Here is an 18071-nt window from a genome sequence, read left to right as displayed (position 1 = left end):
CATAAAGCACAGTGGACTGAGTAAGACTGTTCTGTATACTTTCTATTGTGCTGAGCCCCCATATTGTTCCTTCAGGCTTTATATCATTGTATGAAATACTGAAAGGCTGTTTAGAGATGTAATATCCTTAACCTGGCTTATTGATTCTACTGTTTCAGTTACTTGTATAGCTTAGTAAAGCACACCTTGAATCACTAATATGCGCAGTTGTAGCTAGGCCAATTGGCACCTCTCTCAACCTGAAACTGAGGGCAAAAGAAAGTTCTTACAAACAAAAAAGCTTATACAAAGTCCTACCTATACCTAAACTACTAAACAAATTTGTTTAAGCAGCCAGATATCACCTGCAGCTACTTAAGTGAATCTCAGAACCATTGTTGTACACAATCACTTTCATAAAACAATTTAAAGTAACCACAGTCAGCCCAAAAAATCCACAGCTTGTGCAGGGATAAAAACGGTTTATTGAAAATCAACAAAGATAAATCCAAAACAAAAGGGTTAAGCGCTTTCATCTGGTATCCAGACTTCCTCAGAACCCTGTGTTTTGCTACAGTGTTTCTGGATTTTAAATTCTTAAGTATTGCCTACCACACCCCACCAGACCTTTTGCTACAGGAAACCATTCCATTCACCTCACTGTGGGTATGGTGTGATAATATGCACTATGTAACCTTTAACTATTACATTTACATCTATTTTTACAAGGGTTTGACCTGATCCATGTTAATCAAGATGCAAAATGTACTGAATAAGGGATAGTAATACTGCATTGTAGCCTTAACCAATTGATATCAAACCTATAGTTCATCTCTGAGCAATGATCTAGATACAAAGACAGTATTTAATATGGATTATTTCCTCTGTTATGCTCACAAGAGCTTTTACTAATCCCATATAAATACTAGAACATTTCCCTCTGGTAGTTGCTTTAATTATTTGTGTCTTGCCTGCTCTAGACCTTCATTTATGTCCTAGACCAATGCGGTTGGAGTATATTAATTGTGGGTTGTCAGCTTGTTTTTGTTTTTTTGCCCTCTTTCTTGTTTTGCAGTTCTAGTACCACTAGCAAACAAGTAAGGATTAGTGACACACTGAATTAAACCACTGTACATAAATATTGTCCTCTAACTCCTTTCATGACGATAGATTAGGTCTGCATATAGAAGCTGGAGCATTAATACTTATTACAAAATAAACAATAAAAGTCATAGTTCAAGCATCCTTGTTTGAAAAAATAACAGTCAGTTGGATACTGCTGCCTGGTGCAGATCACCATAAGCAATGCATTACATCTTACATTGCAGTCGTTTACATTCCACCACCATCTTCAATCAAGCCAATATAAGTATGAGATCCGAAAGTCAAATTGTTGGGAAACTCCAGTGAGCAACCGGAAAAATGCTGTCATTCAATAACCTCACACAGTCTGCCTACAAGGACACATTAGCCTTAAAATGCCAGCTCTTTGTCAGACGTTACCATCTGAAATTTCTCAGACAAATATCAGATATCATGATTTATCCATTCTCCCAAACATCCTGTGTGACCACTGTTTTGTCATATGAACGTGATAATTCAAGACTCAGAAGGTACTTCCAATATTAAAGTGAATTGGACCCATTTTGGAATGTAAGGAAAACAGCCTTTTAATAAAACTTGAGAGCACTGATTGGCACCCTGTATTTTCAGACCCGAACCCAATTTCAGCACTTGCTATCTTCAACAGTCTTCTTAAGACCACTCAGAAAAAAATATTCACTCACAGACTAATGGAATCCCCCTAACACTAGAAAGATGTTCAAACAAGGGTAAAACTATGACATATTTGTAAATCAGACCCTTTAAGTCTTCCTAAAAATTAAGTCTCTAGGAGTGTAAGGCAACTGCTAGAAGAAGAACAAAATCCACATATGAAAGGAGTAGGCAGAAAGCATTATTTGGTGACCCAAAACCATTCTAGAAATGTCTTAAATCAATAAGAAAAAAATAGAAAATACACATAGCATAGGCAGAATATTAAGCAAAACCTTTCTGGAGATTATTATGAACCTAATCTCAGCACTATCTCATTAAGCACACATTTTTGTAGTAACAGAGTATCTATTTCAGTTTGTAAACCATGATAGCCCTTCACTATGTCGTCATTCAACTTTAAAATCCTCACATCAATGGAGGGAAGGAAGGCACTAAAAACATTTCTAAAAATCCAGGCCCTGTCCAGATACAACTCAAATGACTAAAAATAATAATCCTTTGTAAAGCTAAATTCCTTACCCAGATCTTTAATTTACTTTTTACTACAGGGGTCTTACGTCATAGCTGGAAACTTGCTTGTATCACAAATCTTCTTCAGATTAATTCACAAAAAACACCCCTGACTTCATATCTAATGCTGTTCTTTCCCCACTTACTACAATACTAGAAGTGTTATTTTATGAACAGTTAGTAAATTACATTGCCAAGTCTAACCTCCTAGAAAAATACGTAAAATGGTTCTAGACCTGAGTACAATACTCACACAGAAATCTCCACAGTAACAAGTTAAAATTCTGACACAATGGAAATGGATGGCCTGTAAGGTGCTTTACTCATTGGCCTCAATTATGTCTTTGGAATCATCAATCACACTCTGTCGATAAACAATGTTAAGTTGTCTATCTCGCCTTCATTCTTGCTGGATGGGTTCGGAGCCGACCTCGGCTCCGACTCGGCCACTCTAAAAGCTCGAGAGTTGGTTCCACCGGCTCGAGGCTCCCCTTATATCCCACAATGCTAGGCGAGAGTTACCTCAGATCTCGTTTGCCGCTACAGCGATCGAGGTGTTGGTTTTCTACCAGCTTGTTGGTAAGTGTATTTTCAGTAAAGTTAGAATACTTAAACCCCTATATTTTTAAGTTTAACTACTTTTCCCTTAGTTTAGTGGATTTCTACCCCTGTTTTCAGAAAATCCGTTTCTTTCCCACAAGAACTTAAAGTTCTCCCTCGGGCCTTCTGGCCTTCCCCCATTCCCTAGTGGTGTGTGTGTGTTGCTCTTAATTAAAACTTTTAGTTAATTGTTTTATTTTTTGAGTTTTAAAATAAGATAAGTGTAATCAGCGTGTCTGACTGAGTGTGTGTGGTTACACTGTCTTGTTCTAGGATGTCTAAAGACACAAAGGTCTCAGGCTTCAAGAAGTGTGATGCGTGCTGTCAGAAAATGTCTCTGACAGACGGTCACACTTCTTGTGTCTACTGCCTGGGGCCTTTGCACCTGCAGGACTCCTGTGCTGTATGCTACGGCTTCAGTCCCAGGGTCCTGCAGGAAAGAAAGAACAAGTTGATCCTAAGGGGTCTACTTAAGCCTGAGGATTCCCTTTCTGTCTCTGGGAAGCCCTCCAAGGCTTCTAGGTCCTCGGCTCCAGCTACTGAGCCGAGACCTAAGGCTTCTAAACCTCGTCTGCATCGGCTCCGGCTGGAGCCGATGAGTCTACAGCTTCTGTGGTTCCTCGGCTCCGGCTGGAGCCGAGGTATAAATCCTTGTCGGCTCCGACCAGACCTTCGGAGCCGACATCTAGGAAGAGATCTAGGTCACCATCCCTTGGCTCCGTTCATTCGGCTCCAGCATCTCCTCTGGTGTCTGAACGGAGCCATAAATCTCACTCCTCTAGGTCATCGAGGCTGTCGGATCATGACCTTCAGAGGGTAGTGAGTCGACTTCTTAAGTCCGAGGCACTGGCCCAAATGCTTCAGAGCCCGACTCATCAGTCGATGCCTGCCCCTGTCCATCAATATGTTCCTCCACCGACTCTGTTGAGCTCGGAGCCGGGGCATTTTGGAACCGAGACTGTGGTAGCGTCGGAGCCGATACAGATGTCTTCGGCTCCGTCGTCGGCTCCGATTTCTTCTTTCGAAGAATCTCGGCGCCGGACTCCCCACGTCGGCTCCGAGGGGGTGAGTGGCATCGGACCCTTGTCCGACCCCGCTCTTCCTCTCGGAGCTTCGGCGCTGGTGAGTTCGGCTCCGACATTGGCCTTGGAGCCATCACTGTCGGTGCCGAGGGAGGTTCTCAGCTTCTCGGAGCGGGGACCTCTGGCTCTGCCTGACAGGGGTGCGTTCGAGGTCATGCGGAGTGTGTTAGAGCCTGGCTCTACTCCACAGTCGGCTCCGTCCACCCCTCCCTCTACGGTGCCTCAGGTCAAGTCGACTCACTCCCTCATCCCGGATCGCAGAGAGCCAGCTCCTCAGGAACCCCCTGTGGGGATCTCATCCTCTTCCGAGGCCTCTCCTGATTTGGCAGAAGAGCCCCCTCGGAAGAGGAAGTGTAAGAGGAAACACATTGACTCACCTGAGTCCATCACATCTGACACAGATTTAGAGGATTCGAGGGTTCCCCGTTCCCCTTCTGAAGATGTCTCTTTGCAGACATTCTAGAAATCCTCAAGCAGAGGGAAATTGGCCAGCCCTCAACCCTTCGGAGGATGAATCTGTGTACCTTGAGGCGTTTGGCTCTCGTCCTTCTACCTCCTGGGTGTCTCCCCTTTGACCCCTCATGCAGGTGGTGGCTAAGGCATGGACGGCTCCTGATTCAGTGGACCCCACTCCCAGGAGACCCTCAAAATTCATAACGGCACCAGCAGACAAACAGTTCTTGACAAAAGGAGTTTCTGTGGATGCTATGGTGGTGGCTGCTGCCACTAAGAAGGAACTAGCTGATCCTTCAGTACCTGTCCATCCACCTAACAAGGAATCTAGGTCCATGGACAGGTACGGGAAGCGGATGTTCTCGTCAGCGACATTTGCTATGCGTTCGCTGAACTACCTGTGCCATTTTACTCGTCTTCAAAGGGACTTGATTAAAGAAGCGAGTGACATGTTGAAGGACTCTACAGCAGCGGGTTTTCAAGATAAGATGAACACTCAGCTGGCTACCCTTAACTCCATAGCCAACTCCTCCATGCGCCTCCTTTCTTATGCGGCTGATGGAGCGAGCAGGGCCGCAGGGACAGGTGTGGCCTTACGTAGGCATGCCTGGATGCGGTTATGCAATTTTGTGGACCCCTTCAAGACGTCTTTCACTAATTCCCCGTTTGATGGATCATCTCTCTTTGGTCCTCAAGTGAAAGAAACCTTGACTAGGTGCGAGACTGATGGCAAGACTCTTTCTGCCGTCGGAGTCCGTTTTTCTACTCCTTCTAGGCCTTACCCCAAAGGCCAGAAAAGTGGAAAAATGTGGTTCCGTAAACAATCTCAAGGGACTTCGCCTGACGCACAGAGTCGGTTCCCCGCCAGAGGCAGAGGCGGGAATAACAATGGTAGACGTCGCCCTCGAGGCAGGGGGGCTCCGCAGAACCAGGGCAATCGAGAAGCTTTCTCTGATAAGCCTTTTCAGCATCCCTGAGGTGTTGCCCGACTGCCCACCTTCGGAGGCAGTCGGGGGAAGATTGTCACTGTACCCAGAAGCCTGGCTATCCCTGACTCAAGACAAATGGGTACAGTCCGTCATTTCGAAGGCTATTCTATTCCCTTTCTTCGCATTCCAAACCAATCAAAAAAATCCCTTCCAGATGTTCCACCCGCTCAAAGGGATCTAGCGGTTTTGGAAATTTCAAAGCTGCTTGCAAAAAGAGCAATTCAGCCAGTTCCAGCAGACCAGCAAGGATCCGGAATCTACTCAAGGTTCTTTTAGTTCCAAAGAAAACAGGGGACTGGAGACCAATTTTGGATCTCAGTATCTTGAACAGATCAGTCAAGAAAACAAGATTTCGGATGATCACGCTGCAGTCCATCCTTCCCCTATTGGGAAAAGGAAACTGGATGTGCTCTATAGACCTTCAGGATGCGTACTATCACATAAAAATGAACAGACGCTCCAGAAGATTCCTCCGCTTCAGGCTGGGAACCAGTCATTTTCAATTCAGGGCCCTGCCCTTTGGTCTCACCACTGCCCCCCGGGTGTTTACCAAATGCATGGCAGTGGTAGCTTCTCACCTGAGACGACAATGTTTCCATATTTGGACGACTGGCTCCTCACAGCTCCCACCAAGCATCTCCTTCTGATGGCCAGAGATTACACCTTTCACATTTGTCAAAAGTTAGGCATTTCAATAAATTGCGAAAAGTCTGTTTTGTCGCCTTGTCGTACTATTACCTTCATAGGCGCAAATCTAGACACAGTAGACATGTCTGCGAGGCTAACAGATCAGAGAATAACAGACATACACAAACTGGTCTCACTCCTTTTCAACAACAACAGAATCAAAGCCAGGTTAGTTCTGAAAGTGTTGGGAATTATGGCGGCCATACCTCTGCTTCCATTAGCCAGATTCCACATGAATCCTTCAATGGATGCTCTTTACACAATGGTCATACCAGCAACTTCCAATGTCCCACACCATTATGATCACGCAGGCGTGCAGGAATCATCTCATGTGGTGGATGTCTTCCCTCAGCTCTTGTTGGGAAGACCCTTTGTTCCTCCCCTCCGGTTGCTACTCTGACAACGGACGCCTCCCTGATCGGGTGGGGGCATTATCAGGGCAGGACGGTCCAGGGCACATGGCAACCAGGCGAATGCCACTTGCACATAAATGTTCTGGAGATGAGAGCAGTGCTTTTAGCGTTGCAAGCCCTTCAAGACTCTCTTCCCTTAGGAACGATTGCAATCCAGACAGACAATATGTCTGTAGTGTGGTACATCAACAAACAAGGCGGAACCAGGTCCTACCCCTGTGTTGAGAAGCACTCAGATTGTGGCAATGGGTGATTTCTTCTCAGCGGTTTCTGATAGCAACGCACATCCCGGAAGTCCAATCAAATCGGACAAGTTGAGCAGAGCTATTCTCATGCCTCACGAGTGGTCTCTGAAAGACTCTGTTGTGAGAGAAATTTTTCTCAAGTGGGGTCAGCCTTGCTGCGATCTTTTGCTACTCCCCAAAACAGCAAGTGCAGAGATTATTTCACTCTATTCCCTTTACCAGGCCATCCCAGCAGAGACGCTCTAGTCCAAGTTTGGCCCGGGACTTCTGTATGCATTTCCCCCTTCCCACTAATCTCTCAAGTGATACAGAAAGCTATCGCTCAGAAGGCCTCGTTGATCCTCATTGCTCCTTACTGGCCTCGACAGGTGTGGTTCCCCTTTCTACATCAATTTCTATTGGAGCGACCTTGGCATCTGGACGAGTTCCAGATCTTTTGATCCATCAGTCGGGTCAGTTTCATCGCTCCCTCCCCTCTCTGAACCTCACTGCTTGGTTCCTCCAATTCCAACCTTAGCCAGGCTTCCTCAATTATCTGACTCCGTTCGAGATATTTTGATAGCTTCCCATAAATCTTCCACTCGGAAGATTTATTTGAGTAAGTGGAAACGCTTCACATATTGGGCTCAAGGAAGGCACATAGATCCTTTCACTGCTTCCATCCAGATAGTCCTTGATTTTCTAGCTGAACTCTTCCATGCAGGTTCATCTCCTTCTACTCTTAAAGTTCAATTGGCAGCTATTTCTAACTTTCATGTGGGTATTTCTGAGTCTGCCTTAATGTCCCACAAACTTTGCAAGGCCTTTTTGAAAGGAGTTTTTCTTCTCAGACCTCCTATAAGAAATCCTCCTCCTCCATGGGACCTAAATTTAGTTCTGACTTCTTTAATTCTTTCCCCTTTCGAACCTGCAGCCTTCTGTTCTTTAAAATTGCTATCATGGAAAACGCTCTTTCTGGTAGCTATTATTTCAGCTTGAAGAGTTTCGGAACTTCATGCACTCAGCTGTCGACCTCCTTATCTGTTGTTCCATAAGGACAGGGTATCCTTACGAACCAATCCGTCCTTTTTGCCTAAGGTAGCCTCGACGTCTAATGTAACTCAGAGCATTGTCCTCCCTGTGTTTTTCCAGAATATTCCAATAGGTCTGAACAAAAATTACACTGGCTAGATGTTCATCGTCAGTTAAGGTACTATTTGGATAGAACAAAACAATTCAGAAAATCTGACCAGCTGTTTGTCTCCTATGCAGAAGGCAGAAAGGGACTTTCAGTTTCAAAGGTATCATTATCTAGATGGCTAACATCTCTAATTTCCCTTGTTTATGAAATTAGACACCAAAGGCTGCCTAACAAACCTAAGGCCCATTCCACCAGAGCTTTGGCTACTTCCATAGCCTTCCAAGACAGACTGCCTATTGACACCATTTGTGCAGCGGCTACTTGGGCTACTCCTCACACTTTCATTTCTCATTATAAGTTGGATTTAGCTTCTAGGCATAGAGCTAACTTTGGTTCCACTGTTCTCAGGAGTCTGTTCCGTTAGGCCACCTGGGACTAGGTGCTAGGGACGCGGTCCCATCCAGCAAGAATGAAGGCGAGATAGACAACTTAACATATAGAAGTTATGTTCTTACCATAACGTTCCATGTTAGTTGTCTTCTTCTCGCCTTCTTAAGGCCCCACCCTCCTTCCCCCTGGCCTGGACAGACCTAGAGGAGTTGTGATTGTGACCTCGCTTTCTACCACCTCTTTCTTAGGCATATGCTGTTGTGCATATTTCCTGGATCAGGATGTAGGTCACCCTTCTTTCTCCCTGTTGTTAGAGGTGGACTCTGTTTAGAGTTATTCTGTTACTATTATAAGCTGGGGTTAGCTTACAAACGAGATCTGAGGTAACTCTCGCCTAGCATTGTGGGATATAAGGGGAGCCTCGAGCCGGTGGAACCAACTCTCGAGCTTTTAGAGTGGCCGAGTCGGAGCCGAGGTCGGCTCCGAACCCATCCAGCAAGAAGAAGGCGAGAAGAAGACAACTAACATGGAACGTTATGGTAAGAACATAACTTCTATTTCTGACTTAAGTCAGATTCTGAAGGACTACAGTAAAGTGATTTTTTTCTTGCATGACCAAAAAACATTTATTGTCAAGCATAGCAATTCATTTTCAACAAACTGTGTATTTAAGATAGGAGCCCCACACAGTATTGTCCTTGACCATTGTTGTTTTTCAGCTTTATAAGGAAACTAGCAACAGGTCTTTGCTTAATAAATCTTACACACTATGCAGATGATATTGTCATCCTCATAGGTTCATAGATTAGCACTGGGGTAATTGCCTTTGTGGGCCATTTTAAGCCTAGCCAATTACCCAATGTGAGAATCAAACCCTGCACCTTGTGTCTGTAAGGCAAATATCTTAACCATTAGGTCAACCTCTCTCTGGTAATATCTTAACCATTATGCCAACCTCCCTCTGGTTCACTTCTTTGGCAATCTCCAAAATAAACTTTAGTCTCATAAGAGTTGGCTAATAAACATTAATTTGTGATCTTTTGTAGCAGATGTATCACATTACATTTTGGGACATATTAAAAGGTTTCAACCAGCCCAATCCTACACATAAAATACCCACAAGGTAGACCTATCCCCAAAGTTACCCAAGAAAAATACCTGCATATCTTGGGTTACTTTTCGACTGACAGCTCATTTTCTCCTCCCACAGACTACATAGTGGATAAAAATCCTTAAAACACTTGGACAATTTAAGACTGCATACAAGGCCATCCACTTCTTCAAAACTGGTTAAAGAAGAACTGGAATACTGCCTTCCCATTACAGCACTAAACTCGGCATACAAAGATCTTTTAAACCACAGAAAACATTTTTTTGGTTCACTGTATTATTGGGCAGAAGGAAACCATTGTGCAACATTTCAGAATTAAGACTTCTAGCAGTTATTACCAGATTCACCCTCCACTTGAAGTCTCTTACCTTTAAAATGTAATATTGTAACCACTGTCTTCATCTTGCTCACACATGTTCACACAAAGGATATAACATACTCCCCAGAATCAACTAACCTTTCTTTAGCAAAGCTCAAGATGAAAATCACATTATAATGGCTTCCTCAGCAACATGAAAGTCACCCCCTCATAATAAAGGATACCTTCAAGAATGTACAGCATTTAGGAAAAAGCTACAGAAGCTCCTGATTAAAAACCTGGCATTCGAAATGCTGAGTGCTGAAAAGCAAAAAAAAAAAAAAAAAAAAAAAAGACAGAAAACCCAGAAAAGAACTTCTTTTTGCAGGGGTGGTAGCAAGTAAGCCCCCCCTCCCCACAACCTCCGACGTGGACAGCCAGCCTTCCATGCCTCCCAAACTTATATTTATATATATATATATATATATATATATATATATATATATATATATATATATATATATATATATACCAATTCTGAGATCACCACACCTCAGAGAAAAGGGAATATTCCATGAAATGGCATCTCGGACTTGGTATATAAAAATTCGATGTTTTAGCCATTCAGTCTCCACATTTCAGGACTCGCCCTAGTAGGTCCTGACATTTCAAATGGTTACCACTTGATGGAGGACTATAAGCACACAATTGCATAGGGATGGTACATGGCAAAACTCACGTCATGCTCTGTGTATTGCATAGAAGTATATTAGACTCCTCAGAATGCAAGCAGTTTCTACCCTGTACCTTGAAAACTCCTGGAACCCTTTAAGCATGAGGATGAGGCAGCACTACACTGTGAAATTTACAAATGCATGAATTTCAAAAAATAGATTGTAGAACAGCCATCAATTTATGGAAGTCCTATTGTGAGCTTTCTGCAGGAGAATAATCCAGGGATGCTGATGTTGTGCATATCAAAACGTTGCTGTTTAATAAAATCAGCATGTCAGTCTGAAAACAAACGTCTTGAGTCTAAAAGAAAGAAAGGAGAATTGGCCGTATACTGCCTACTGTGCAGTGATGTGCTGTAGCTTAATGACATACGCCAAGCTTTTACACCTGTGAGACCAGCTTGATCTCAGCAGTGGCAGATCTCAGCTTTATCATATATGTTATATATTACTTGTCAGCTGCGCTCATGGCCAGAGAGTCACAAGTGTTTATTAATCACTCCTGACCAAGACAGTGTAGCAATAGGGAGAATAAAATGCCCTTGAACTGTGAGCTGCTAAAGGTTATGCATACCATGAATCAATCTGTTTTGTCCCATTGTTTAACTTACCATCATTTAGGAGTTAAGATTTCCTTCAAAGGATCATTTCTTATCTGCTTCCTGTTATATTTAATGGTGTCCATGGGGCAACTTGTGCTTAGTCAGTGGATACCGAACAATTTCTCTTTTCTTTCATCTACATTTACCATGCCCGTATTTAGTTATTATGCATCTTTCTAAAATACTTATTGTACTGCATGCTGTTTTTATGTTTTGCTCAGTAATTTGATTAGGTGCAGACTCTGCTGATTTATCTTCCGGCGCTTGACTGTAAGAATCTACCCCTTCGCTTTCAGTTGTGTTTGTGTAACATGCCGACACCTTCAGTGACTTTCCTGACACTTATGCTATAAGTATGCTTGTGTACACTATGCATACCTACATGTAATTCATAAAAGTATTGTGTACACACTTAAATGTCTTCCATATTTATGAGTCATGCCAGGGACTTGACTGCTACAACCCCGTACTTCATCAGTATTTATTGAGAGTGATACCACACAGGTGCCATCATTTCTGAAAGAGCAGCCAGACTGGTGATACAGAGCATCAGGAAGAATTTAAAAAAAACTTTGATTTAACTTCACTGTTTGTTTAGTTATTATTTTGGGTAATGTACCTGAGGTTAATGTACTTAACATTGTTGAGTACCCAAGGGATTGAGCTGCTGACACAAATTGTCATATTATACAAGCATGTACTATATGTAGTAGTATGATATTATACAAGCATGTACTGTATGTAGTAGTATGCTATTATACAAGCATGTACTATATGTAGTAGTATGATATTATACAAGCATGTACTATATGTAGTAGTATGATATTATACAAGCATGTACTGTATGTAGTAGTATGATATTATACAAGCATGTACTATATGTAGTAGTATGATATTATACAAGCATGTACTATATGTAGTAGTATGATATTATACAAGCATGTACTATATGTAGTAGTATGATATTATACAAGCATGTACTGTATGTAGTAGTATGATATTATACAAGCATGTACTATATGTAGTAGTATGATATTATACAAGCATGTACTGTATGTAGTAGTATGAAATTATACAAGCATGTACTATATGTAGTAGTATGCTATTATACAAGCATGTACTGTATGTAGTAGTATGATATTATACAAGCATGTACTATATGTAGTAGTATGATATTATACAAGCATGTACTGTATGTAGTAGTATGAAATTATACAAGCATGTACTATATGTAGTAGTATGCTATTATACAAGCATGTACTATATGTAGTAGTATGATATTATACAAGCATGTACTATATGTAGTAGTATGATATTATACAAGCATGTACTGTATGTAGTAGTATGATATTATACAAGCATGTACTGTATGTAGTAGTATGATATTATACAAGCATGTACTATATGTAGTAGTATGGTATTATACAAGCATGTACTGTATGTAGTAGTATGAAATTATACAAGCATGTACTATATGTAGTAGTATACTATTATACAAGCATGTACTATATGTAGTAGTATGCACTTCATAAACATAGCATGTCTTGATGTCAGTACTATGAGCAATGTTTATGAATCATGCTGCCACAGACTAAATACAGGCTGCAAGTCATAGACGTATAATGAATAGTATAGAGTTAATTACAATATATAGCAGCTATGCATGGGGTGTGAGTAATTCTCAGACAGTGTTAATACTTGTATGATTAATAGCGGGGTGGGTTTGGCAAAATGCTTAAAGTCTTCACCTCAAAGACACAAAGTACTGAGTTTGATTTTGACCTCAGGTTATTGGCTAAGCATAAAATGGCCCTTTAAGACCATTAGCTTAGTATTTACCTATGAGGCCGTGAGCTGTCTCACCCAGTGAATTCCTCAAACTCACAGCACTCATGTGTGAATCACAGCCATAGTGTGTGCAACTACGTTATACAACTGCACACTGTGTCTGTGAATAATGAATAAGAATACAACCTGCATAGCGCTCAGAGTCAGCAGTATGACCATGTTACCAAGATATATACCTTGAGTATGTGTAGTTGAAGTTGTACAGATGGTTTATTTACGGTGCTTAGCAACCCAACAATGTAGGCAGTTATGTAAATTCTAAAAATTGAATTTCTGTACATTCCAAACATTTTATACATTTCGTAACTCTTGAGAATAATAACGGAGAGGCGGTAAACACGACTAAAGACTTTTAATAAAAAAGTAAGTGCTTTTACATTTTCCTTAATGCTTCATCAGACATAATACATTGTTTTAATCCCAAACATTTAAAAGTGTAACACTGCAAACTGTAACTAAACTGTGTTGATACATTTTGTAAAATGTCACTGGCAGATGACTTGGTTTGTGGCTGAAAACAATGTATGGATCAAACCACATACTCAATTAACAATATTAAAATAAAATAAATAACTGAATACTGTTTTTTTTAGTTAAGATTAAATCTGTTGTTTGTTGCAACAATGCAGAAGTGTGCACATTCTTTTTTCAACCATTCTTCTCATATTTGGAAAGGAGTGGATATAATTCTTTTCACAAAACCAAAACCAAAACACTATAGTAGTTGTAGTCACTATTCTTGTGTTTCACTGCACTAGGTATTTCCACAAGATATCCTGGTGCCATTGCTTCTAGCAGAAATGGCACAACACAGATAACACGTGGTCTTTTGGTAGCAGAAGGAGTAGCAGTGGGTTGTCTGCCTTATGATGCTACATTGGAACTTAGTACTGAAATGTTTATGAGCTAATTAAAAAAAAAACTCTGCTGTTCCAAGTAAGTAATAATCTAAAGAATTATCTATGAGAAAATGCCTGAGAGACAGTGATATTACAACCTAATGTTATGCAGTCTGCAATATACTTCAAAACATAAATACATTTTCAGGCAGAGCTTAGTATATTCCTAAGTTTGTGATATGATGCTGTTTGTGATTTCTATTCTGGTACATTCAGTCCATATAAACCTTTTTCCCAAAACTGTGACACAGATGTAGTTCATACCATTCTCTGGTGTCTGTATACCATTCTCTGGTGTCTGTTTCATACTATGTCATTTGTTTCTGTATTTAAAATGGAAGTTAAGCAGCTCAGATGGTCACTCAGATGTGCGCGTGTGCGTGTGTGTGTATGTGCATGCAGGTGCATGTGTGTGTGTCTGTGTGTATTTGTGCATGTGTATTGGGGGTTAACAAAGCTAATGAAAACATTGATTGGACTCAGCTCATCATGGGTGAATCATTTGGATGTTGTTCTTTATGGCCTGGACAAAAGGACAGACTGCAAGCACATATATAGATTAAACTTGGTGCATATTTATATGGCTTCTTACCCTCCTCTCCTGTCCTGTGCTGCATGTCTTTGGTCATATTAAGAGGCCCTTGGTCTGGCCTGAGGCTTCTATCAAGATCCTACTTTGCATGCAGCACACATTCTAGTTTCTTGTCTGCTGACTTAACTACTGCTGCCATTTTCCCATTTCATCACTACTGCTCCTTCATAAATACTGATGCGTAATCGTTTGAAATGTTGGGACCTAGTAGAGTGAGTTCCAAAACATGGAGCCTGAATGGCCGAAAGATCAGACAGTATATACCAAACCCGAGGTGCCATTTCTCAGAATATTCCCTTTTCTGTGAGATATGGTGATCTCAGAGTTGGTAAATATATATATATATACATATATATATATATCTATATCTATATATATATATATATATATATATATATATATATATATATATATATATGTTTATATATATATATATATATATATATGTGTGTGTGTGCGTGTGTGTGTGTGTGTGTGTGTATGTGCACACACATAGGTTCTGGGAGGGTGTGAGGGGCTTGCAGATGGGGCTTGCTTCTCCTGCAAAAAGGCGTTTTAAGGAGAAAAGCATTTTTTGAGATTCACTCTTCTCCTGTGTTTTCGGTCTTTTTTCCAGCTTTTCAGCACTTGGCATTTCAAGTGACAATATTTCAATGGGAACCTGTTTATTGACTTGTTTTCCTTACACACTGGTGAGATGATTTTAATGACTTTCACTTTGGTCATTTAGGCAATTAGTCCTGAACAAGATTGCTAATACCATCACTGTACTTGTAGCTTATACATAACTTTGTTAAAGATATTTATAATAATATAAATATTGGTTGTGGTGGTGCAGTGGTTAGCATTGTTGCCTCACAGCAAGATGTTCTCTGGTTCAATTCTCAGCTGGGGTGCTTTCTGTGCGGAGTCTGCATGTCCTCCCTGCGGTCATGTGGGTTTCCTCCAGGTGCTCCAGTTTCCTCCCACATTCCAAAGACATGCAGTAGGTGGACTGGCAGTCTAAATTGGCCGTAGGTGAGAGCGTGTGTGTGCGTGAGTGGTGCAAATGAACTACCATGGTAGGGCTAGCCACCTGGCAGTGTAAAACTTGGCTCAGGATGATTGTCACTGTGGAAGTGATACCCTGACCCCATGTGCAAAACTGGCAAAAAGGGTTGAGGATGGATGGATGGATGGAAGAATTTATAATAATGGGTTCAGATTCATTAATTTTCACATGGAGTTGGGTAGGAACAGTCAGCTGAAAATTGTACTTTGCTCATAAACTTTATTTAACAGAATATAAAAGCATAACTGTATCAAAAAGTTATTTGTTGTGCCTAGCTCTATGGCACAGAGAGATAAAATCATGACTACTGTCCAAAGTTTTCTTAGTTTAACTTGTGGCATGGGGCACTGAAGGAGCCACGTGTGGTGCATGGGAGTGAGCGGCCACCACCACCACCTTGCCCATCATGGAGGGGGGAGGTGGTTAGTCCCACTTTTGTACTGATACTTAGTGGAACAACAAGTACTTGCTGTTTGCCAACTGCAACCAGGTCAGTGAATGTGCAATGAATAGTGTACACTGTCGCTGGAACCAGTCATGAACAGTAGTGTACATATATGAGGGCCACCACTGTATACCAAGCCCATCAGCCACTGTGAAGTTAAGCATAGTACAAATGCCCGATGGCCACTTTGTCTGGCAACCTGAAAATGGCTGTCTCTCACACTACAGGGGAACAAATCGGCTAATCGGCGCCTGTGCTTCATTTTTAAATATCTTTATTAAACATGACATCTTTAAAAGATGACATTTGTACACATACAATAATAGAAAAGAAAACAAACTCTTGCACTTTGGGAGCCACATATGAGCCTCTTGACTGAAGGAGTGTTGATGGTTGGTATGCTGCGGGGGTGTTGAGGTGAGGCATGTAAAGAATGTTAAAAAATGTTTGGTGCTGCTTTAAGTACTTCTGCAAAAGATAAAAATGAAAGTGCCGTCTACAGGAAAATGTAACAAATAATAATGTGCTGGTTTCTGCTGTAAGTGTCTCCCTGATAGAGAGACAATCTTTCTTGATTTTCTCTTCATGAAAGTTGCTTACAGCAAGAGGCAGCACATTATACTTAATGTATTATATTTTTTCCTGAAAAGTGTACCTTAAGAGATTTCCGCATTAACAGTGGAATTTACCAGAAGTAATAATTGTGTTGATCAAAGCAGTGCTGTTCAGCAAATATTTCTTAGTGTAGAGATAATGGGAAAAGGTGCTTTGCTATTACTATGAAAGGGAGTAACTATAGTACTATTAGAACAGCATTCATAGAGCAGCATTCATTTTAATTGAGACCCATACCAACATTCCTGCAATTATGAATAATATAATTGCATCCATGAAAAGACTAGTTTATCTGCATAGAATTAATTCTGTTTGTGGTTAAGGTTGTCACACATGCATTTTGTGATGAAGCAACATTCCGCTCTTTGTGTCGATGTAGTTGTATTACAGTTTTTTACTACATATTTTATTTGTTTTGTAATTTATTAAATATTTTCCTGCTCTTCACTGACAATTGGTATGGAAGCCACCAGAACCACTTAATCAAACCACTGGGACATGGATTTCGTATCTCATCCAAATGATGGCCACTTATACGTGTCATATCTCACTTGTGCTGCAATATGAGCATCAGTACTAGAATATGAAGGAATCAAACCCACAATTACTCTAAGGCTTACAAATGAATAATAGCATTTGTTCTAGTGATATTCTTGCTATAGTGAAATATTAGCAGGTTCAGAAATTCAGGAATGACATTAAAATAGTTCAACTAAGTGTTTTTTCTTCTGTGTCCATTTGTCAACATTCAATAGCATCAAATTCACAGTTTAACACGTAGAAAATACTCCCGTTGGTGACAAAAATTGATCTGGTTACATAATTCAGAAGCGGTGTTAGACAGGAAAGCAGTGGAGCTCACTGCAGTAATTGTCACTGTTTATTTTGAAGCATTTAATCTTAAATCTTAAAGAACAGAGGAATGATTTCTGATAATGATTTGTCATATAAGTAGTACCAAAAACAATGTATTCTTGCTTAAATGATCCCATATTAAATATACAAGAATAAAACTTTCTCATTCATAGTTGTTTCATTTCTGTAGGTGATTTTCTGTGTTTCCTTACATGGACCAACTATGCTTGAGTTGTACTGAAACAATGCTGACGTGTGCACAGAATAGTAAGTCACGTTTAAATTATCTATATAGTCTATGAAATAGTAAATACTGTAGGTTACTGTCTTATGAACAGAACTGCATAGAATGCTGTACTTAAAAAAAAAAAAATATTACAAAAACTGCCTGTATAAAATATTATAAAAACTGCCTGTTTAGGTATATTTTAGCATAAAATGTTTGGTAGCATAAGTTCAGATTAATGAATTGATATGATACTGTCTAGCACACATTTCCTTTCCTCTTTAAATGCAAATGAATAATCTCTAAGGAGCTTTCAATCTCCTGTAACCTTGAGCTCAGGATAAATAACACAGATAGATGTTGCTTCAAAGTCTGATTACCCATTACATTTATTTATGCTTGAATTTATTATCGGTTCCACATGTCTGAATCTATACTCTGAAGCTTAAGCAATTTACATGCCATATTTGACATCTTCGACTTCCTTTTTTTGTTTTTTCAACCATTTAACCTAAACTGCTGTGAATCAAGTTTTCTCTCAAATGTAG

The 18071-nt window shown here is 40.6% G+C and overlaps 1 protein-coding gene across 5 annotated transcripts in view; it reads left to right on the top strand.

The window, feature by feature from the left end:
• The window catches only part of LOC122793456 (E3 ubiquitin-protein ligase RNF19A-like), an 862167-nt gene that overhangs the window by 248055 nt on the left and 596041 nt on the right, over positions 1–18071 (top strand). For all 5 annotated transcript variants that reach the window (XM_044061482.1, XM_044061481.1, XM_044061484.1 and 2 more), the window contains one exon: positions 17488–17564. The gene's annotated coding sequence lies outside the window, so the exon portion shown is untranslated. The remainder of the gene's footprint in view (positions 1–17487; positions 17565–18071) is intronic.

This window comes from Protopterus annectens, chromosome 2.part0 (genome assembly GCF_019279795.1).
Source record: "Protopterus annectens isolate FY-2018-M chromosome 2.part0, PAN1.0, whole genome shotgun sequence".
In the NCBI taxonomy this organism is placed as follows: Eukaryota; Metazoa; Chordata; order Ceratodontiformes; family Protopteridae; genus Protopterus; species Protopterus annectens.
The sequence above is the reverse complement of the archived record's forward strand: the minus strand, read 5'-3'. Positions and strand labels throughout refer to the sequence as shown.